Consider the following 23,626-nt stretch of genomic DNA (forward strand, 5'->3'; position numbering starts at 1 on the left):
TAGCTATGCTCAAATCCTCAGCTAATACCAAAAGCACAAAAGAACAACATATGAAATAAAGTGCCCCATTTAAGAGAAACATTTTAAATGTCAGCAGCAACTCAAAAATACTTTACTTGAAACAGCATTATTTTTTTTAGAAAGCAGAACCTCATAGGAGAGACAAAAACGTGAGTAAAAATACCTTAATTACATTTAGAACTACAAATAAACTTGTTAATTTAATAAAATTAATAAAAACACACTGACAAGTAAGCCACCGAGTCCCAATGAGGCTTGAGTGTAACGAGTAGTCATTTAATGAAGATTAAGAACCATTTTCGTGCGAGATCCTGCCCTGTAAAACAAAGCGAGATCCACCCCGGTGGCCTCAAGGATGCGTGGATCTCCACTATACAGTGTGCAGCGGGGGTGTTTACTTTCACTTTTTTTTTTCCCAAACACCAGAAAACTCTCCAACAATGCCAGAATAAGTAGCTAGACTTCTAGCTAGTCAATTTTGAGAAAATATGCCGCCAAGAGGGTTTGGAATGTCGCCAGATTTAGCATGGAGCACGGTGGGGGGCCGGGCAGCAGCCCCGCTCAGGAGCGCTGACACACACAGCAGAGCAAGACAGACCTCCGTGGAAAGATACAAGAGGACAGCGCAAATCCAGTCTATATCGATATGAACAATATGTTTGTTTCTGTGCTTAAAAGAAATATACAAATTTCGATATATTGCCCAGTCCTACCTTACCCTAATCCTAGCCCTAAACCAGGGGTATCCAAACTTTTTCTAACGAAGGCCGCATACCAAAAAAACAACAACTAAGGATGCAGGGGCCACTTTGATCTTTAACATTTTGTAAACTAACCCCTGTAGATACGCCAAGAAGTTACCTGTATGTATATTTAAAGAAAGAACAGCCTGCATCTCAGCTTTGTGATATAAAGTGTAAAACTTTGGCTCCAACTTCATACCATTACAATTTTTTGCTCTTTCTTGCTCTTGCTCTTGGTTTTTTTTTGTTTTTTTTAAATTTATCCATCCATCCATCCATTTTCTATACCGCTTGTCCTCTTTTAGGGTCGCGGGGGTTTGCTGGAGCTTATCCCCTTCGGGCGACAGGCGGGGTACACCCTGCACTGGTCGCCAGCCAATCACAGGGCACACATAGCCTTTCTTCTGGTAAATGTTCTGTTTCTTGTAATATTAAGACTTTATTTTAGTAATATTATAACTATAAAGAAACAATTTTTTTTTAAAATGCAACTTTGCATGGTTTCTTTTTTATACATTAGATTTTTTTTATTTCATGAATAATTTCATTTAATATTTCAACATTATGCTTTTAAAGTTACATTCATGATATTATTTTGACTTTTTTTGTCCCAAGATCACAACATTTTCCCATTATTATGGCGTTAGCGTCCTAATTTTTTAAAATTAAATGTGAAATGCTGTTTTTTTTTCCCATTGTTGCTGTTTTTATGAGTTTTCTTGTTTAATGTATTTCTAGAATGTGCCACGGGCCAATAAAAAAAACAGCCGCAGGCCACAAATGGCACCTGGGCTGCACTTTGGACCCAAGGGCCCTAAACCTAACCTTAGCTCTTTCTAATCTGTAAAGGAGTGTGAAGTGTCTGGATATACAAAACGCATAAAATGCATAAAAATGTTGCCTCTTTACAACAAGTTGACAGTAACAAAGTGATCTTCCAGTATATGGACTTTAATGAACTCAAGGAGGAAACGAGAACAAGTAAATATAGCCGTGAATAAAAGATGAAGCATAATGGGCATATCTATTGAAGTCATAAACTAAGTAGTTTGTGTATAACTCGGCGGACGTTGGCACCTCCAGTGTGTCATTTCTTTAGGAATGTAGACTGAGCTGCAGAATCTGTGTGGTTGCTGAGCGTAAAAGCACACTTGGAAGAGTGCTGCACGATGCTGCACTGATCTGTGTCCTTGGTCTGTCTCCACTGCCGCGGCTCATCACTTAATTGTGCATGATTTTTCTGCTCGGCTTTGACTCCCCTCTGCAATAAAAATGTTGCCTTAGCAATAAAAGTTGGTCAAGCAGGGAAATACAGAAAGGGACTGTGATGCCAACCACATTTCACATTATATTTCAACAGTCTGGGAACAACACTGGGGAAGTTTCATTGACTCAGGCGCTGCAAGGCACTGCTTTGATTGCTATTTGTTTGCACCATTACAAATATCATTTCTTAGCAGATACTGGTAATGATACGGGTCCTGGTCTCCACCCTGCCCGAGTTTACCATACGCTAGTTAGCCAGGATTTACAACACACTTTGCATGTCGACAAATACAGCTGTCGTATTTAATTAGGTAATGTTGTGAAGCTAGTGTGCATTTATAAAAATGTTATTTACACTCAGTAATGCAGCCATACTGCTAAACAAACAGACTGAGCAGATGATTGACAGGTATATTTTCTCCAGACTGAACCCGATGGATTCATGGGTCAATATCTGGTGGCGACATCCGCCACTAAACTCTGAATTATAGCATTATTACACGTACACATATGTACTCATTCAGACAAACGCGCATACAACACGCACTTATGGCTGGGAAAAGAGACATTTACGTTTCCGGTGCTAACATTGTCTTGATAGCAGTTGTTATCTGTGTGTGTGTACATGAAATATTATGCTACGAAACAGCTTTTATCGCTGGAGTACAAAACATACGTGACGATATAATATAGATGCACAGAGACTCACTCATAAATGCATTTGGATGTGCGTCTGGCCAGGAGTTGAACAAAATATCAATATCGTCATGCATCACGTCTGCGATTGGCTGGCGACCAGTCCCAAAGACAGCTGGGATAGGCTCCAGCATACTCGTGACCCGAGTGAGGACACACGGTATAGAAAATGGATGGATGGAGAGTAATGCATCATGTTGTTTTCTTCAATTGTTGATATTATAGCTGCCCGATGTACAATTTGGATGTTTCAATAGGATGTGATTGTCCTCCTCGTGGTGTCAGCACTGATGTATTGACTTTACTGTAATGGCCCAAATAGAAGATGGCATTATTGAATGTGAAAAATCCTGAAAAAGACAGCTTGTCTTATATTCGGGGTCTATAGATGAACACATAAAAAACAACAGCTGGCAACAAGCGAGTTTGCTAAGCGAGTCAGAGCTTTTCTTCCTGTTACTCATACACATCGGTGACCTGGAGAGATGCACATGATGGAAAAAAGTGTCTCAAAGGCTGGGAACCTTAGCAAACAACACAGGCGGAGGCTTAGTAGGCTTAACAGGCTTAATAAACAGCATAAAAACACTGATTGACGGACAAAAATAAAGCACTTTTTGATACTGGATTAGTCTAATTACTGTTGTTGTTTTTTTATCACATATTTTTTATTGCTCCTGAAAAACAAAACTGCATTTGGACATGTGTACAGGTGGTCCTCGGGTGTTCCGTGGTTACAAATATGCTCCGATGAATGAATAAAGAGCTTAATTTTGCTCCATAAACAGCAAACATGACTCATGTCACAAAACTCTTTAACACTACACGTAAGTGCCAGGTCGCTTTAACATGCTGAAGGATGCTTCAGCATGCTAAAGGGTCTGCTCCTATGAAAGAGACAGTAATAACTAAGCAGCGTAGTGTTTTTTTTCTGTGATCTGTATTTTTTTTATGCTGTTTCATTTCATTCTTGTATTTAGTGTTTCTTTTACTGTATTTTGTGACCTTCATGTGTCCATTGTGAGTGACATATGTGTAAATTTAGGTATGAGTTCTGACATCCGCTAAAATTAAACGTGCAATGCATCATAGGAACGGAAGTGGAACGTAACACGAGGACCACCTGTACAGTCGTATTCAATATTTTGCAAGCGAAATGTGCACAAAAACAAATAGTGTTATGCTTGTATTGTATAGTAACGACGTCAAAACAACATCAGCAAAATCAACCGTCTTCTTTGCGTACAGCCACACACACACACACACAAACACAGTCGGAAATCGCAAAACTCATTCACACTACGCATTAATGCCAGGTCACTAGAGTATCCTTGAGCATGTTAAAGGATCAGCTCCTATGAAAGTGACAGTAATAAGTCGTTTTTTTTGGTTTTCTCTTCATTTAATTCTTGTACTTAGTGTTTTATGACTGCATTTTATGCCCTCCATGTGTTCTGTGTACAGTGTGAGTGACTTAAGTGTTAATTTCGATATAAGTTCCGACTCGCAGTAAAATTGGACTTACCCGAGGGTCACCTGTGCTATCATATTCAATATTTTGCAAGCTTGATGTGCACGAAAGCAAATAGTGTTAAGTATTGTGTTAAATTATAATGATGACAAAACAACAGCTGTCCTCCTCCTGCACACACACACACACACACACACACACACACCTACACACACAGTCACACCATTCAAAAACACGGCACATAACTGCCAGTTTGCTACAGTATCCTTGAGTACGTTAAAATAGCTCCTATGAAAGTGACAGTAATAACTAAGAAGTGTAGTTTTTTGTTCTCTCTTCATTTAATTCTTGAATTGAACCAGTTATGACTGCATTTTACGCCCTTCATGTGTTCAAGCGTATATATGAATTCCGACGCCACCTGTGCTATCATATTCAATATTTTGCAAGCTTGATGCGCAAGAAGACAGATACTGTGAGGTACTGTGTTATATATTGACAATACCACAATCACTGTGATACTATCGGTATCGTTGGCAAAATCCCAAGGCTGAGTTATCAATAATTGAGATAGCGATTCCTCCGGAGGCTTTCCTCCAAGTCACTCAAGTTTGATCCACTAGAGTGATATCATCACATTATCCCGGTCCAGCAGTTGAAGACTCCTGAATAGATCACTCCAACACCCACTCACCCCTCACTCTTCTCATAAAAGCCCACTCACCCTTCTCCACATAAGTCATCACATTCTGGGATGGAGCTCCCGAACTGGACATAAGAGCGCTTTCATTGGCGGACACGGCAAGCAAACATGCAGCCGTTGTACCACAGCTTTTTCTCATGACTTACAATAATAAGAAAGCAATCCTCTTATTTTTGTGTGTTGTTCTCTTGGGGGTGGGCCAGCTTTTGAAAGCATGTGGGTGAAAGTGATGTGATGATCGTGCCTCATCATCTGTAGGCAAATTAGTTTTAGGCTTTTTTCCCCCCTTCCTGCACCCTCTGGGCGCATTTGCTCACATTTAAATAAAATGAGGAAGTGAATGCCAAGAAGACACATGTAGGAGATAATTATAAATATTCATGAGACTTTATAGAATTAATTGCATGGGAATTGCATGTGGTTGTAATTCATTAAAACAAATGCAAAGACATGCAATAATTAGACATCAAATTAAGAATATATATTTATAATTTCCTTGAATATTATGTTTCAACTATACTTCACAAATTGATAAATTAATTAGCAAAATATCAACTTACCCTGCTTCCCCTACGGTGGTGAGTTGAAGCAGTCATCCGGGGGAGGTTATTGCATTCCTGGAATGTTTTTGCATGCGTCCACGCACCTTACAGCATCATTCACGCCGACACCCATCCACCGTGTGTGCGCCGACGGAGGGGTGGACGCGCCGACGTGAGCGCGCTTCCTGGCCGCGCCGAGACGCGTGGCCGTGCACGGAGGAGGTGTGAAGACAAGGCAGGAGCCGCCTTATCAGCCCCTCCAGTCAGCAACGCTAATAAGCAGATAAGCGCCTCCGTAACAGCTCCCTGTGAAATGCTAAATTGAATAAGTGAGTCTTTAGCAGCGATAAAGGTCTAATGTGGCGTCCGCATGCTTCACTGTGACCTTCTAACTCATTCATGGTTTGTGTGGAATTAACACGTGCACCCTCCAGTCAGGTTTGAAATGATTTCCGATGCCTTTGACTTTCCAAAGAGTCTGTATGACCTGAAACTATACTCTGCCTCAAACCCCTTCCTCTCTTGATGCTTTTATCAAATTTTAAAAGAGCTCGAAGCACAATACATGCTATATTGATTGATTTTCACACAACTTTATGTGTTTTGTGGGGCCTAAGGTAGAACACGTAGGAAATAACAGAAATACAGTGGAACTTTGGTTAGCATTAATCTGTTCCACAATGTCCGACTCTAACTTCAACATTATTAGAGCCTTGTTGACATGAAATAACACTCCTATAATCGCCATACACTATTACTCATTGCTTACACCACATTATAACTATTATGCTGCAGGAACTCGAGACGGCGGCCAGCTAGCGGGCTAACAAGTTAGCGAGCTAACCAGCTAGCCTCAAATTTATTTCTTCAAAACTCAAGACAGGGACTGGGGAAGAATAGTAAGAAGCCACAAACTTACCACTTCCACACGGAATGGGAGGAGAACCATTTATCACTCTGCATCCGTGGCTGGCGACATCAGTGCAAGGTAAGGTAATGTAATAAGGATGGATGTCTCATCCATGTAACATTACTGCTACCTAGTGGCCAGAATACTACATAACACTTGTATTTCAATTATGTTTTGACTAATAATAGACCACAGTCTACCACAAAACACTTGTATTACCTACCCAATGTAGTAAAAAAAGTAAGCGTAAATAAGCCATTTAAGATGTAAATAAAACTCCTGCTTGAGCAGTGTCACAGTAAATGTGTTCCCTATAGGGAACCTTAGTGACGTGTCTAGTGCCTGTCTCAGCGAACAATGACACCTAGTGGTCAATGCACAGTACCGTACGACATTCACAATGCTTCTTCTGCCTTGTATTTGTGTTTTGGTTAATTTAATTAGTTCATTCAATCGCGTTATTAATGTAAGATATTTTAATGACACCAAGCCGGCATGTGTTGTGTGTGTTGAGGATGGCAATTGACGGTCTATACGCCCCGGGTGCAAGATAAATGTGCCTCTCGTCTTTTTTCACTCAGAACCTGCATGTCGTCAGTGGGAAATGTAAAATGGTCTTCACATTAAAGCAGTAAAACACAACACGGTGAAAATATACTAAAATATACTCTAGCACACACACACACACACACATATACACACACAGATGCACTAGCTAATCTAAGCGAACCCCGCTAGCTTCCATTCACGCTCCGTAACAGAGGAGTTTCCAAGGTTTTTCCCCCGCCGTTCAACATATTTAGTAGTGTTTGTGCAGTCTCTATTATAAACAACCAGAGAGCGGCACTTCCTGTGCGAACTCCCTTCACCATGACGAAGCTGTCCTGGCACACTGAGAGGGAACTACAGTACCGCTGCAGCTACGTAGCTGAATATCCAACGTCCAACTTGAAACTAACTTCACCACGGACATGTCTGCATGGTGGTGTTGCGTTTTGTTCTTCTTGCGGGTGGCAACCAGCTTTGAGGCGTTTACTGCACCTACCATGTTAGAGTGTGGCTCAGAGTTACGAATGTGTGAACCGGATTGGCCCGATCTCATGGCGGAAGCCGATATTATCCGATCTTCACAAATACAGCGGATCGGGACATCCCTACTAGACGGCTTTGCTTTTGGCATTATGAGCACTTATTAACAGAAAATCACAAGGAAGATCCAAGACGCAACAGAAATTATTTGAGAATTTCCCCCGACTTGCTTCAAGAGGTGGTGGAAAAGGTGGACTAGTTCACGGAAATTATGCGTGCCACAAATTTTGAACCTTTCAACATTTTCTTTGCACACTGGCACGCAGCCCCGCACAGTTTACACATACTTCACACCTGTTAACGACCAGTTTACTCATTGGCGCGCAAAATTGTGTACCTCTGCGGGGACAAAGTGATTGCAAGTCTAAATGAGGCTTTAGACTCACACAGTGTATTAATAATCATCATCCTTTATTTAACCAGATAAACCTCTTTATGATTCAAAATCCTGACCTGGCCAAGGCGGCAACATAACACAAAGTTTCTGACAAGACATTTCCAACAGTACATTTACAATGACCAAGCAACAGTTTCAACCATTTCAAAAGAGTTACATTGGCCAAGCCCATTCATTTTACGTTCCTTTAAAACAGCCTTAATTTCTCCTAACGTAACAAGTTCATTTTGCAGATCATGCCATGCAAAGACAGTGTTGCCAACTTGGCGACTTTGTCGCTAAATCTGGCGACATTTCAGACCCTCTTGGCGACATATTTTCTCAAAAGCGATGAGTGATAAATCTAGCTACTTTTTCTGGCTTTGTTGGAGAGTTTTCTGGTATTTGGGGACTTAAAAGTGAATGCACATATTGATCTGCAGTTTGTGTTCTGACTGAGCAGCAGCGGATGCTACTGAGCGGTCCGCCCCGCCCCCAAAGCACTCACAAGCCGTCTGTCAGCTTGTGCTGAGAGCATGGTGGAGATCCACGCATCCATGAATCAAGCATGCGCGAGGCGCGTGGATCTCACCCTGTTTTACAGAGCGGGACCTAAAACATAAATGTTCCTTAATCTTTATTAAATTATTACTTAGTACACTCAAGCCTCATTCGGACTCGGTCACTTACCTGTCAGTGTGTCAGAACGTGGGGTGGAAGAACGGCGTGTGATCATTTAAACAAGTACTCCTAACTACAAGATAAAAGGGTGGAGGCTGGTGGCGAGTCTGGATGTAATTATTACACTAGAGAGGTGCTGGCCGAGATCAAATATTACAATTATTTTATTTTAATGAAGTGATGGCCAGTTTTCAATTAGGAATCAAGTTTATTAGGGATGTAACGATTTGTTTTAATAACGATTCGATTCATATCATGATTCGTGGTTGCCGATGTGATTCAAGGACGATATTTGTTCATTTAGGCTGGTTCAGCAACTTGAAATTGATTCAGTAACTTTTTAGCCAAAAATTCAACCAGTGTGACTGTGAAATAAATACGTGGATACTGGTGGACAACGCAGGTGAAGTTTCCTAGATCCCCATGGGAATCAGGGATAAATGAATTATGGCTATAAACAAGTAAATAACAAGTCATGGCAAATGCATTCTCATTTTGTTTGAATAAAGTGCAGCAAACACTTCAGGTTGAATTAACAGGAGGTTAACATTTCTGCTCTCATTTTCAATATTCAATACATTTTTAATAAAAGTACAGCAAGTGCAACCAACATTTCAAATTCTGCTTTTGTTTTTCTACATAAAAATAATACAATATAAATACCAAAATAAAGTGCAACCAACATCTCTTCAGGTTGAATTAACAGTAGGTTTGCCTGCTACTTTTGCTGTTGTTTTTCAACATAGAAATAGTGCAAATAGAACATGAATATCAAAAATAAAGTCCAGTCAACTTCTCTTCAGGTTAAATGAGCAGTGGTTGAACCTGCTACTTCTCTTGTTTTAATAAAAAAAACAGCAGTGCACTAATATTTAATATAAAAGATCAAGTGTAACCAACTACTGTACTGGTGAATTACCCCATAGATTTTTCCTTCAAAAATATCAACTGATCAACATGATCTGGCCGCAGGACGCTTCTCTGTGCGTGCCCTATGTTGCCAGCAGTACTAAAAACTCGCTCTGCTGGCGCTGGTGCCGGGAATACACAGGTCAGGGTTAATGGCAGAGGTAGCTCTTTCTCCTGAGATCTCCACCACTTCATGGCATTTTCAATCAAAGGCAAAGCATGTTTTGCTTGGCACCTTATCACTTCTCATTTGGAACTACAATATAATAAGAAATGTATTTCAAAATATAATCATGTTTCTCATTTTTCATTGATACATAACAACAATCTTTTGTTGGTGTTACATGAAACACACCTGTGGTCTCGTCCTTGAATCCTGACAGCATTGTGCTCCAGCCTCTCTTGCCGGCGGCTTGTCCTCTGCCGTCCGCCATGCTGCATTTGGTTGTCTGCTGGCACGTGGCGATGACGTCACAGACAGGCAGACTGAATCAATTAACGTTTAACGTCTTTATCATTAAAAATGCTACAAAATAACCTCCACACATCCATGCCTGCTATGAAAGATTACGGTACCATTTTAATGATGTTAGAGCAATATATATCGGCCGGAATGGCAACTTGCCGCACTCAGATCGATGTACAGTCAAACTTGTCTATAGCGGCCACAAGAGGGAGTCTGCAAAAGTGGCCAGCCTACTTTGCGGTAATGTTTTGGTGCAAATGCTCTTAAAGTTACATGTTTGACCAGGAAATAGCAAGCTCAAAAGAAGACGGCTTTTTTATGTGGAACAACTGACAGTTTGTGTGGATCTTGTGAATGATTGTGACTGAGCTAGGACTCAGTAATTAAAGTCTACACACGACGGCTTCATTGATTGAAAAACGAAACTTTTTCGTGTATGAAGCTTCTACTTGAGTTGGTAATTTGGCCGCTATATGCAGTCAGATATTGACCAAGGGAGACAAAATGGGTGGCTGCTGGCTGCATTAGACAGGTGACTGCTATACACAGGGTCTATAACATGTAAATTTGCTGGGGGGGATTTTTCAGTGGCTGCTATAGGCAGGTGGCCGTTCTATACAGGTGGCCGCTAAGACAGGTAGTTGGATCATAGGAATATAAATCGATACATCGATGTAGTAGATGAATCATTACACCCCTAAATCTCATTTGTAGTTCCAAACATAATTGAGGTGTTTTTACTCACTTTTTTGTCTCTCCTATGAGGTTATGCTTTTTTCCTACAGCATCTCTTCCAACATCATATGCAAATAATATGCAGATTAGCCATCATCTACTTTTCTTAGAGTGCAGCGTACTGGAATGCTGCCTTACCCAACCCTGTTCTGAGAGCGCAGAGCATACTGTTGTTGATATTTATGCATTTATGTGCAGAGCTAAAATGGTAGGAGAAGAACACATTTATAAATGAAAGTCAACCAATGAGTCCATTTGCGAACATACAGAGATGGAAACTCAGCTGCAGCACACAATGTACAATGGCGAGCGCCATTTCCACAGCCAGTCATAACGCGTGAAGCAGAGTGGTAAAGAGTGTCAAGCTTTTTTCAAAAGATGTTCTAACGCGTTCATAAAAAAAAAGGTCACCATGATCCAGCAAAGGTAAGAAAGTAGCAGGAATTAAAGGCTTCTTTGTATAAGCAGAGAAGCAGGATTTATTTCTGAAGAAAAAGCTTTAGCATCAGTTTACGTACGAGATACTCAATATGTTGTTTGAAGGACACATCCTCATCAATAACAATGCCTAGGTGCTTGTACCATTTGAATTTGTTTACCATGCGCCGTTTCGATTTTAGAGAGCTAAGAGGGTAGCCTTTTTCCCATGGAGAAAACCATGACTTTGATGTGACCCCAGCTTTAGCTGATTTAGATGTGACTGAACAGTATCAAATGCAGATTGTAAGAAATCAAAGGCTTAGTCACTTGTAGGAGAGGAACACTAGACTGTATCATCTGCATAAAATGAAAAAAGGCACTTGACACATTTTGACAAAGATTGTTCACATAAATGGAAAACAGCAACTGACCTAGAAGGGAACCTTGGGGTACTCCTTTCGTTACTAAAAGGAAAGAGGAAGACAGACCAACAAAGTGTGCACATTGAGTTCTACCTGACGGATATAAAACCAGCCAACAGCGGTGTCACATAGCCCAATTTTATAAAGCCGACTTAACAAGACGTCATGATCGACAGTGTCGAAGGTTTTATTAATAACACAAATTAATAACATGACAAGACGTGCGACATATTGGACGCTTACCAGGAAATGTTTATGTTTTTGTGTAAATTTTTGACGTCAACCTCTAGCGGGGCCGTACGCTAACCAAGGTTCCGCTGTACTTAATTGGTCGACACGTGTGACAAAAAGCTAACCACTGTAAAATATAAAAACAATAAAAAACCTACAGTGTGTACGTTAACTTTGATCCTCACCTATGTTCTTCTTCTCTGCTTAACACACTAAATTGAGGCTGGTACTTGCAAACCCCCCAAAAAGCCAAAGTCTGGATAGCATGTCCTCGTGCTTGCTTGGGTTTTCTCTGGGCACTCTGGTTGCCTCCCAACAGTCTACTTCGCTTCCATGTAGTAATAGCAGAGATAATAGTTTGGCCTTGCTTCAGTGCGTTTGTGTCCTCTTGTTGGAAACTGATAAAGACATTCTATCGTTTCTATCAGAAAAAAAAACACCCTTTCACTGATGTTCTATTGAAAAAAGTTTTAGCTTTTGAACCTAGAAATGTTTGTGTAGATAAAGAGCATACAAGACAAGTCATTTAAATAACAACATAACCGTATCATCAAACACTAAATGTGAAGGTTTTTTTAATGGCCCGAGGCACATTCTAAATATATAATTAACAACAAAACAAACAAAAAAAAAAAAACACCAACAGGACAGCAAAAATCTGCAGTAATTTGACAAGAATGACGTCCAAATATTAAGAGAAATTCAATTTTACGAGAATAATGTTGTAATATTATGAGAAAAAATAACATCATTTCAGTAGCATAAAGTTCAGATATTAAAGAAAAAACACATTGTAAGACATTGTGATTAGCTGGCAAAAAAGTTATAATGTTACAATAATAAAGTCCAATTATTACGGGAATGAAGTTACAATTATGAGAAGAAAATGTAAGACATTTTTTTAAGAAGCAAGATGAAATACTTGGGGAATAAAAAAAAAAAAAAAAGCAACAGCAGAAATGAAACAGCTGTAATTTTATAAGACGAATGTCAAAATATTAACAGAAAAAAGTAGTATTATAACAAGAAAAAAGTTGCAATTTTACGAGAATAAACGTGTAGCATAGAGGTGAATTATTAAAGAAAAAATATTTTATTTTTTTTTTAAGTTGTAATATTACAAGAAACAAAGAAATCTAAATAAAGTTGTCATTTTTGGAAAATTTGTTTGGGGAAAAAGTTATATTATTATGGAATATGGAAAACAAAACAACTGCAAAAATGGGGAAAAAAAGTAATAATAGGCTTTTTCATCTATATCGCAAAGCTGAGATGCAGTTTTTTTCTCGAAAGATACAGTCATCCCTTGCAATATTGCGATTCGCTTGTCGCTCCCTCGCTGTTTGGTGGTTTTTCAGACATTAATTAATTAATGATGGCTGTTTCATGGTCTACTATTAGTCAAAACATATTAAAATACAAGTGATATGTAGTATTCTGGTCACTAGGTGGTAGGAATGACACGGAACATTGACACATCACCTTATCTTAACACTGCATGAAGTCATGATAAAGCGAAGTGGTAAGAAGTGTGGAAGTGGTAAGTTTTTGGCTTCTTAAGTTTAGAAGACAGAAATTCTAACTGGTTAGCTCGCTAGCTAGCAACAGCTTCGAGTCCCTGCAGCATAAGAGTTGCCCAAGGTGTTGTAAGTAATGAATAATAGGAGCGTAAAGATGACTATAGGCATGTTATTTCATGTCTACAGGGCTCTAATAATGTTAAAAATCCCATTTAGAAAGTCCTAAACAGTTTTTCTATGCTTTAACTACAAAAATATTCTATTTATTAACATGAATGCTATATCGCGGAATTCATTTATGGCGGTCGGGTCTGCAAACAATTAACTGCGCTAAACGAGGGATGACTGTATATAACTTCTTACAAAGTGGCCCCTGCATGCTTACATTTTTCAGTATGTGGCCCTCGCTGGAAAAAGTTTGTCCTCCCTTGTTATATACTATTCTAATAATATTCTAGCGTTATATATAGCGCCGTAGTAATAATGTACGGTACTCCATCTGATGATGATGATCAGTCCCCACGGTATAATGTGAAGATTTAATCTGCCTACCATTGACAAGATGATGTATATATGCAACAAAACATTTAGTTAATACACACAGAGCATGTGAAAGCTGTGTTTTGAAATTGTGTTTTATGTAAATGATATTTTTGGAAAGTTGTGCCAGATTATGTAATTCTGATTTTATTATTACACAGGATGCATCTTAATAAGGAAGTGGGAAACGGTGATTAGAAAGCAGTTTGGCTCAATAGCTTAACTTGGAGGTGTTTTGATACATTTTCCATCAATCTTTCGGCTTCACTCCCTGTGAGCGTGGCACAAAGCGACCATCTGGAAACTCAGAAATATTCCCAGTGGGCTCGTTCTATTTCTTTTACCCACCCCGGAACATGCTGTGTGTGTATGTGTGTGTGTGCGTGTGTGCCTGTGTATGTGTATATATATATTTATACTGTATATTCAACAGGTCATCATACTTGGCAGAATTATTTCTGTAGCAATTCCCCAAAGCACATCGAGTCTACTTGAAGTGAAGCTTCACTCAGATGTCAGTATCAAGCACACGAAAGATAAAGATAGAAACCAATATCTTAAAATAGTAATACAGAAAGAACAGTCAGAAGTTGTACTAAAAAAGGATTCAATATTTCAAGGATGATGGTGAGTAGAGAAAGAGTCATCGCTGGGCAGTTTCATGCTGTGTACTTTGTATGCTAACTGAAAGATTGATCACTGAAGGTACACAACTCCTGATTAATATGAGGTATTGACCAGTGCTGTTCAAAGGGTGGCACCAGAGGACTTGAAGAAATTAAAGTCCAAATGCATGTTTGGGGGGCACGCAATCAGTGGGGTGTGCTGGGCCGAGGACTCGATGCAAGTACAGCCGCGGCCAAACGTTTTGAGAATGACACAAGTGTTGGTTTTCACAAAGTTTGCTGATTCAGTGTTTTTAGATGTTTTTGTTAGATGTTACTTTGTTGTTCCCCAAGTCACTTGGTTAGCACTTTTGCCTTCGGAAAAGGCATTGTTCGTCACTAAACTGTTCTTGGATGGTTGGGAGAAATTGTTTTGGTACCATTCTTTATCCATGGCTGTGTTTTTAGGCACAAGTATGAGCGAGCCAACTCCCTTGGCTGAGAAGCAACCCCACACATGAATGATTTCAGGATGCTTTACTGTCGGCATGACATAGGACTGCTGGTAGCGCTCACCTTCTCTTCTTCAACCCTGCAGCCCCCTGATCTCCATCCATCCATCCATCCATCCATCCATCCATCCATCCATCCATCCATCCATCCATCCATCCATCCATCCATCCATCCATCCATCCATCCATCCATCCATCCATCCATCCATCCATTCATCCATCCATCCATCCAGTGATCCTAACATGCATGTTTTTGGAATGTGGGAGGAAACCGGAGTACCCGGAGAAAACCCACACACACACGGGGAGAACATGCAAACTCCACACAGAGATGCCCAACGGAGATTCAAACCAAGGTCTTCCCAATCTCCTGACTTTGTGGCCAACAAGCTAACCACTCGGCCACCGTGCAACCCCCCCCCCCCGTGATCTCCTCATGCAAAACAGCCCTGATGCAGGTTGCTGGTTCAAATGGTGGCACATTAAGGTGCTAAGGAAGCTGGCACAAGTGTTGGAAAAGAGACATCAAGAAGCTACCATGGAGTCCATCAGAGAGCCCCCAAATCCACTTCCTCAAGCAGGGGGAATCTGAAGCTAACACCAGCTGGAGACCGCCCCCCAAGCTGTTAACACCAGGGTGTTAAAATGGAGGTGGGGCTGGGAAGGCAGCTCCAGTTCTCAAGGGAAATCTGCAGCCCACCTTATGACCAGACGTGGTGAAGATCAGCTGCCATGGTTGAGCTCACAATGCTAAGTATGCATAAAGCAGAAAGCGGGTGGAATGCGAGGCTCTACCCAGTGGAGGTGGGCGCAAGCGGTAACATTGGCAAGGACCCAGGACGAGAGGGCTCGACAGTGAAGCAAGGCTACCGGAGATGTCTAGGAAGAGGCTGAAAGAGCAAACCAGTGGAAGAACAAGGTTTGGGGAACGAGCAACAACTGAACTGAGCTGCAGGGAGATGTTCTGGGATAAGGGTGAAAGATCCTTGACTGGTGGTCCCCAGCTGATGACCCTGCAGCTCAACTCTTGGTATGCGATCAGGCTTGGGCCTGACTCGGGGAGAAGGACGCTCCTACCATGCATAGTCCGTCATGGTGGCCAGCATCAAAACCATCTCGCTGTACAGAAGAAAACAGAATCGTTAAGCTCTTTTAATGACGTGGCGCATCGGTCTGACAGGAAGAAGCCTTCCCTGTGTCTATTCATGTCACATACTTCCAGAGTTGTTGGTTTCAACAAACATTGCTGTCAGCCACGGAATGATTTGAGAATGCAGAGTTCCCATGTGCCTCCATGGAAACAGGAAGGTATGACAACCAGCCAGCAAATTTAAATTATTTAAGGTGAAATATGTTTCCCGCTCCTGTGTGGTTACACTCATTAAATACAACAAATTACGAATAAAGTGGATACAGATGTGAACTGAATTAACGATTAATTGTTCAACGAATGTATCAGTTTGGATTCTGTGCTTGACAGTAAATCCCCAGGCTGCCGTTTGTTGGCAACCTGCCTGTCTCTGAGCAGGACAGCGTGCTGCTGTTCCGTTAGCTGGTTGCTGTGTAAATGTGTACACTGTTTCCTGTGAGAGAAGTTGATGTCTGAATACCCATCACCACCGACATTGAGGTTGTCGGCACGGCAGGCTCGAAGCATGAGGACAATAAAGGAATCCTTTTGTGAAGCTGTTGTCAACATCTGACAGTAACGGCTTGATAGATATACATAGGTATACAAATGGCGTCCAAAGTGCGGCCCAGGGGCCATTTCTATTTAAAAAATGGAATTCAACAAGAAATCTTAAAAAAAGACAAACAACAAAACAGCAAAAATATAAAAATCTGCAGTCACTTTACAAGAATTAAAGTCAAACTATTATGAAGAAAGAAGTTGTAATCTAACAAGAAAAAGTCATAATTTTATGAGGAAAATTCAATTTTACAAGAATAACGCCATATTATGAGAAAAAATAGCATCATTTTAATAGCACACAATTGAAATATTAAAGAAAAAATATGTTATTTTTTAAAGTCGTAATATTATGAGAAACAAACTAAATGTAAAATTTGAATGGATTATATTATAATAAGTTATATATAATGATATATAAAAATAATTAGAAAATTTAAAATATAAAATAATATTTGGAAAACACAGAAAAAAAAATATTGTTATGTGAATAAAATCAAAATATTATGGGAATAAAGTCAGAATTCCAAGAGGAAAATTTACATGAAGAAAGCATAAATGGAAAAAAAAAACCATGTTACAAGAATAACGTGAAAATATTAAGAGAAACAAATCATATTCTAATGAGGAAAAAAAGTCGCACTTTTTATGAAAATAAACTCGTTATAATATTATGAGGAAAAATTTTGTAGCAAAGAGTTGAAACATTAAAGACAAGTTTATTTTTTTTTTAAATGTCTCATGCATGAGAAACAAACAAAACAAAATAAAGTTGTCATTTTTGGAACGTGAGTTTGGGGAAAAACATATAATATGATGGGAACAAAGTCAAAATATTACGGGAATAAAGACATAATATTATTAGAAGAAAATTTACAACAATTATTTAAGAAGAAAGTTGACATATTTGGAAAAAAAAAAAAAAAAACAAGAAAAAAATGGGAAAAAACAGCAAAGACAGAAGTTGATACTAATAATACGCTTTGTCACCCATATCACAAAGCCGAGATGCAGTTATTTCTGATACTGTATAAATACATATAACTTCTTAGCATATCTACATGTGTTTGAAGATATGCTTGCATCCTTTCATTTTTCAGTATAGTGGAAAACATGTGCCTTAGCTGGTTGTTGTATAAATGTCGGCACAGTTTCCTATGAGAGAGATTGATGTATGAATCCTCAGCACCACCAACATTAAGGTTGAGGGATGGGGTGAAGCATGATAACAATAGGGTGAAGCTGATATCGACCTCCGACAATAACAGGTAGTTTAGTTTCAGACATAACAACAAGCAAGTAAATGGCATTAAATGTAAAGAGGATTAGAACAAATGAAAGCAACAGAGTGAATATAATAGTGAGCAACCAGATGAGGCAATGAATGCTGTAGAAGATCATCTTTAGATCAACGGGGGGGCGGGAAGCAGCTGAGTCTTTTCATGTGCAATTAGAAATACACTTGGGGAGTGAGTCACTTCCATTTGACTTGGGCATATGTAAATATGTTTATGACTCAAAATAGGGCACTCCTGTCTTCAGGTTAGAAGAAGTAACTTCACAGCGTTCTTGAATATCAGGCTTACTTTAGCATCTTTATGCGGGAGAAGCACTGCATTGGGCAAAATGGAGAGTTTTAGTAATATATTAATAAAATCGTGCTGAATTGATCAACTGGTCTCTCCACGCGATTGGCAAGGTCTTCTCAACGAGAAGCTCGGGTTCGGGGAACCTGTCTGGTCTGATGGAACGGTCACCACCGCGTACGTGATGGACAATTGGGGGAAGTGGAAGGTCAACAGCTGCCCGTCATGATTGATACGGTCGGTAAAGCCGTAAAAGCACTCGGACTGTGTTTGTGAATCACAACAAGGAAAACATCTTGGGCAAGGTGTCGGCTTTGCAAAGGCAGATGGACCGATTGAGAGACCAGAATGGACAAATAGAATAGCCAGGTCTATTGGAATGGGGCTACTCGCATTAACCCAAACAATCTACTTAATCTGCATTTTGGCCTCCACCCCCTCGGCCTATCCAAGGTCGCGGCTCGACAACAATTTCCCCCAAGAGATTGCTGCAGCGGGACGCTCTGACCCCCTCCTACTCTTCTTCACAAACACCTATTGTTCACCTGTTGTTTGTTGTCTCTGTCACGGGCTTTTTCACGGATGTCTCCATGGCAACTGCTGTGTTATCGCGATGACACCCTGCGAACTGAGGCAGGGTCAGGGGAACTTCTAAAGGCCTACACACTCATGCATCCAAGGACACTCACATGCGCACACACATCTCTTCCCTCATCCAACTCCTTCGCCGCTATAGCCACCAGGTGCTGGTGATACGGGGACCACAGCTCGCGCCGATAATGGCTGCATTAGCTGTGGCCGGCTGCTGGCTGCGTTGGGATCACCTCTGCTCCCCTTTGCCCTCTCCCCTGGTGCAAGTTTTGTCTTCATGTTGTAAAAGTGTGCTTATTTGTGCCTATGTATGCTGAGGTTTTTTGACAGTCCCACACTGTACTCCCCATAGGAGCTTAGTTTGGAATTGTCTTTTTTGCCCTCTCCTCTCCTCCCGGTGTTCCCTTTCCTCTCCCTCCTCCATTGCCCAGTCATCCTGCCCTGTCTACCTGTCACGCCATAGAGTGGGTAGGATCCCAAAAATGCAGACAAGCAGGAGCGAGTGACATCAAAAAGTCTTTAGTGGCGGTTCAGCAGAACACAAAGGGGCAAAAATGAGCCAAAATACAACTGAAATCTATGGTGCAGACGTTGCAACAAAAAAGGCACCACAAAGAAAAAGGACAATAAAATCAAAGGGATCAGGAGGTCAACTAAGAATGTCCAACTGGAGGACGCTACCGAACAGCCAGGAAGGCACAGAAAAGAAGGAGTCGGAGAATACCCCACCAGGCATAAAAATGAATAAGCAATAGCCGTTCTTTGGAAGCTGAAGGGGACTCTCGTGTGGCGTGTGTCACCAGACGTATTCAACTGATGCCTTCTTGCCGTCACAGGAGTGACTAAAAGGAGTGTCCAGATCGGAAACACCTGTGGCTGTTCAGGTAGCTCCTCCCCTCAATTAAGTTCACCTGAAAAAGACAAACACAAATGAGAAGGGAAGGCGAAACAAAACAAGCAGAGAAACCACCAAGCTGCTCCCCTGCAGCAACGAGGTAGTGTCACTGTTGCGCGTAACACTACCCCCCGTCTTATTGTATAGTATGTTATACAGCAGACGCCCCTACAATGTAAATAATCCGTTCCGAGAACCTTTATGTTATAGGGTTTTTATGTTATACGAAGTGTAAAATACGTGTAAATAGCCTAATCCGTTCCAAGATCTTCCCAAACTCACCCCTTTGGCCCTTCAAAATATTCAAAGTCCACCAAATATGGTGGGAAAATGTAAAAAAAAACGTTAGCATAAACATAGTAGAGTGACATTCCAATATAAAATAAGGTAATAAATAAGATTACTGTAAACGAATAAAACTGAAAGGCGTCACCAAGTGTACAGTACTTTGTTAGTCTGAACTTGCACCGACTTTAAATTTGCCAAAGTGAAACCCCTTTTTCATGTTTTCATGAAAGAACGGAAGCTGTACTTTAAATCAATATTCTCTGCTAATAACAAGAACGCTATCAAGACTATAAATCTGTGCTCCCACTTCAATATCCTTAATTCAATTTAATTTTCATTGCTCATGTCCCCTGGTGTAGCTTACTTTAATTTTTATTATCTTTATTTTTTATATATTTTTTATTTATTTATCACTTTTCTGTTATGTTTTTATTTCTTTAATCTCGATTTCTGTGTGATTTATTTTGTGTTTTTGTTATCCACCTGTTATTTTTCACTGCCCATGGTTTGCTGCACTGTTTGCATCACCCTCAGTGTAATTTGTAAGTCCTTAATAAAGTTGATTGAAAAAAAAAGACGCTTTACGTTATATGGAATTTCTTACGTAATACGATGCAAAAACTTTACATAAATTCTTTACGTCCAGTGGAATTTACGTAAAAGGAGGTTTACGTTATGCGAGGTACTACTGTATATGTATGGACGGATGATTGCACAATCCCGCTGGTACCTCTGTATAAGTGGCAAGTAAAGGCTGCTTCTGATGTGATTTTGGTTTCATGGTTGAAAACGGCCTTTTATTAAAAATAAAATGTGCATATTTAAAAAAATTGTGATGTTTCTTTCCTAAATTAAGCATTTTCAAGGCTAAAATAGCTAAATGAAGTAAAATGCAAATATAAGGCATTCAGAAGATGCATTCAAAGACGTGATGATGTGTAATATTCTACACTGGTCAGTACGTGCCATTCATGTTACTGTAATGTTGTGTGAGACACACAAGCACCAGACTTGATCGCAGCAACAACAGGCTTTTATTGCAGGTTTGAATGATTTCACAACAGACATAAGCATCCCTAACACGGGCTACAGTTGCAGCCGTAACCGACACAAAGCTAAAACTCAACACTCAACTTCCTGTCCGCCCCTCCACTCAGTTCCCCTAGCACCAGAGCGCATTTACAACAACAGTCTTATTTATCTCAAATATGTCTTATTTTCTCTTATTATATCTTTGATATTGGGTACTATGAGTGTAAATGTGACTATAGGGGTGTTACTTCAAGTCTAGAGGTCTCTAATACTGTTAAAAAACATATTCAGAAGGTCGTAAACAGGTTTTCTATGCTCTAAATGAGTGTAAATGTGAGTATAGGGGTGTTATTTCAGGTCTAGAGGGCTCTAATGTTGTTAAAAAATTTATTTAGAAGGTCGTGAACAGGTTTCCTACGCACTAACGAGTTTTATTTATGTCTTGTATGTCTTATTTTCGCTTATTATGTCTACTATATTGGCTAATACCATTGTAAAGGTGACTATGGGAGTGTTATTTCATGTCTAGAGAGCTCTAATGTGTTTAAAAAACTTATTTAGGAAGTTGTAAACAGTTTTTTTTTGTGCTCTAACTACAGAAATATTCAATTTATAAATAAAAGAATCCTACTTTGTGGAAATTCACTTGTCACGGTCGGGTCTGGAACCAATGAACCACGATGAACAAGGCATTACTGTATACAAGCTTCACCTTTGTGGCTCGCAGCAACTATATGGCGTGTTCAAAGTCCATTGAACAAAGTTCGAAATCTCAACGCCTGGCAAAAAGTATTTCATCAGTGACGCATAACGAAACAAACATGCAATAAACACGTCTACATTTGACCTATTATCACATATTTATAAATTATTTAGGATGAATGAGATGTTTTCTGCAGAAAAAAATGCCCTATTTTTGGAGGGGAAAAAAAACGTATTTTTATACATTTATTGAAAAATAAAAATACATAATTTTAAATAAAAATTCATATACAAATGTATTTGTATGTATTTTTATATGTATATGTGTCTTTTTATTTAAAATATATATATATATATATATATATATATATATATATATATATATATATATATATGTATTATTATATAGAACCGTGCATGTTGACTGGCAAATGTTGATATTCTAAATCCTTCTTCTTGCAAGACATTTGTTTGGCTCCCGCAGGACTGGAATGCCGACCTCTTGATGCGTGTTCACATATCTATGTGAAAGTTGTGGAGCCTTGACTCTCTCGACTCTCTGTAATGCTATCCAGCGGCGTTGACATCGCTTTCATTAGTCAGCCTTTGTAGCAGAGGTGCTGGATGCAAAGTTAGAGTCGGGTGGATGCATATCAGATCAGTAAAAAAAACCTCAAGTTGTTATGACACCCCTGCAGAGATGCCAGCCTCTAATGTGTCACAACAAAGCCGTGGTGATGATTATGACGTCGTTGACTCATCAAAGCGCGCCAGCGAGCGTGTGCAATGGTGTCAAATGTGATCTAGAATAACAGATCTCCGGATAGAAAAGTCCTAACACTTTCAGAACTTTGAAGTTCGGAATACTCTTCAGCACTCTTCCCTCCATTGCAGCAGCTCATCATTGCTTTGTGGCTGAAGCATTTCTTTGTTAATTTCACAAAACAAAGCACCTCCTACACAAATGCCCATCAGAACCAACATAAATCCTTAGAACCAAATGTTCTGTCCACAGCGTGGGAACGGTAAAGGTAGACGGCGTGAAACAAGGACGCTTGTGTAACAAGTGATATCTTGCATTCATCGGCCATTAGTCATTTTGGACAGACAGATGGATGGTGCCACATCTTTAATGTCATTTCCATCAAATCATTTCAATTAAAAAATGTCTCCTTCTGCTTGACTCAAGGACACTGTTGCCAATTCCTCAGGAAGGAAAGTGGCTCTCATGTCCGAAAGTCACTCAATTACACCCTCAACTAATTTTCATGGAATCTGATGAAGGTCAAAGGATAATGGGGGCAAAAAAGGAATAAGAAATAATACATACAGCAAGTATACAAAAGTATCCAAACACACTTTTTAAGCAATTTTAAACAGAAGTTGGACTATATCCCTTATTTCCACCTGAATGTTAATTCCTTGTCTTGCCAAGATATTTTGGACAATTGCGTCAAACTTGGCATGGATGAGTTTGCACAGAACCCTGGCCTCAAACCCACTGAACACTTTTGGAATGAAGCAGCAGAGATGATGAGCCAGCAGTGATATTTCACCTCACATATTCTGTTCTTCCTGCTGAAAGGACAAAACAGTCACAGTCCAACATTTGTGGGGGGGGTTTGGGGACGCCCCCCCACTTTTGTCCAGCTCCTGCCGGCGGATCCTGAGGCATTCACAGGCCAGTTGAGAGACATAGTCTGTCCAACATGTCCTGGGTCTACCCCGAGGCCTCCTACCGGTCAGACCGGTCGCCCTGAACACCTCCCTAGGGAGGCGTCCGGGGGGCATCCTGACCAGATGCCTGAGCCACCTGATCTGTCTCCTCTCAATACGGTTGTACTCTGAGTTCCTCCCCAATGACAATGCTTCTCACCTTATCTCTAAGGGAGAACTCAGCCACCCTAAGGAGGAAAGTCATTTTGGCCGCTTGTACCCACGATCTTGTCCTTTCGGTCACCACCCAAAGATCATGACGATAGGT

The 23,626-nt window shown here is 40.2% G+C and overlaps 1 protein-coding gene across 1 annotated transcript in view; it reads right to left on the minus strand.

Annotated features, from left to right (window-relative positions):
- htr1fa (5-hydroxytryptamine (serotonin) receptor 1Fa) overlaps nt 1–5,713 on the minus strand; it is a 52,714-nt gene extending 47,001 nt beyond the window's left edge. Inside the window, exon 1 of the mRNA XM_054787801.1 lies at nt 5,461–5,713. The gene's annotated coding sequence lies outside the window, so the exon portion shown is untranslated. The remainder of the gene's footprint in view (nt 1–5,460) is intronic.
- Nucleotides 5,714–23,626: the final 17,913 nt, after the last annotated feature.

Source organism: Dunckerocampus dactyliophorus, chromosome 9 (assembly GCF_027744805.1).
Source record: "Dunckerocampus dactyliophorus isolate RoL2022-P2 chromosome 9, RoL_Ddac_1.1, whole genome shotgun sequence".
Taxonomy (NCBI): domain Eukaryota; kingdom Metazoa; phylum Chordata; class Actinopteri; order Syngnathiformes; family Syngnathidae; genus Dunckerocampus; species Dunckerocampus dactyliophorus.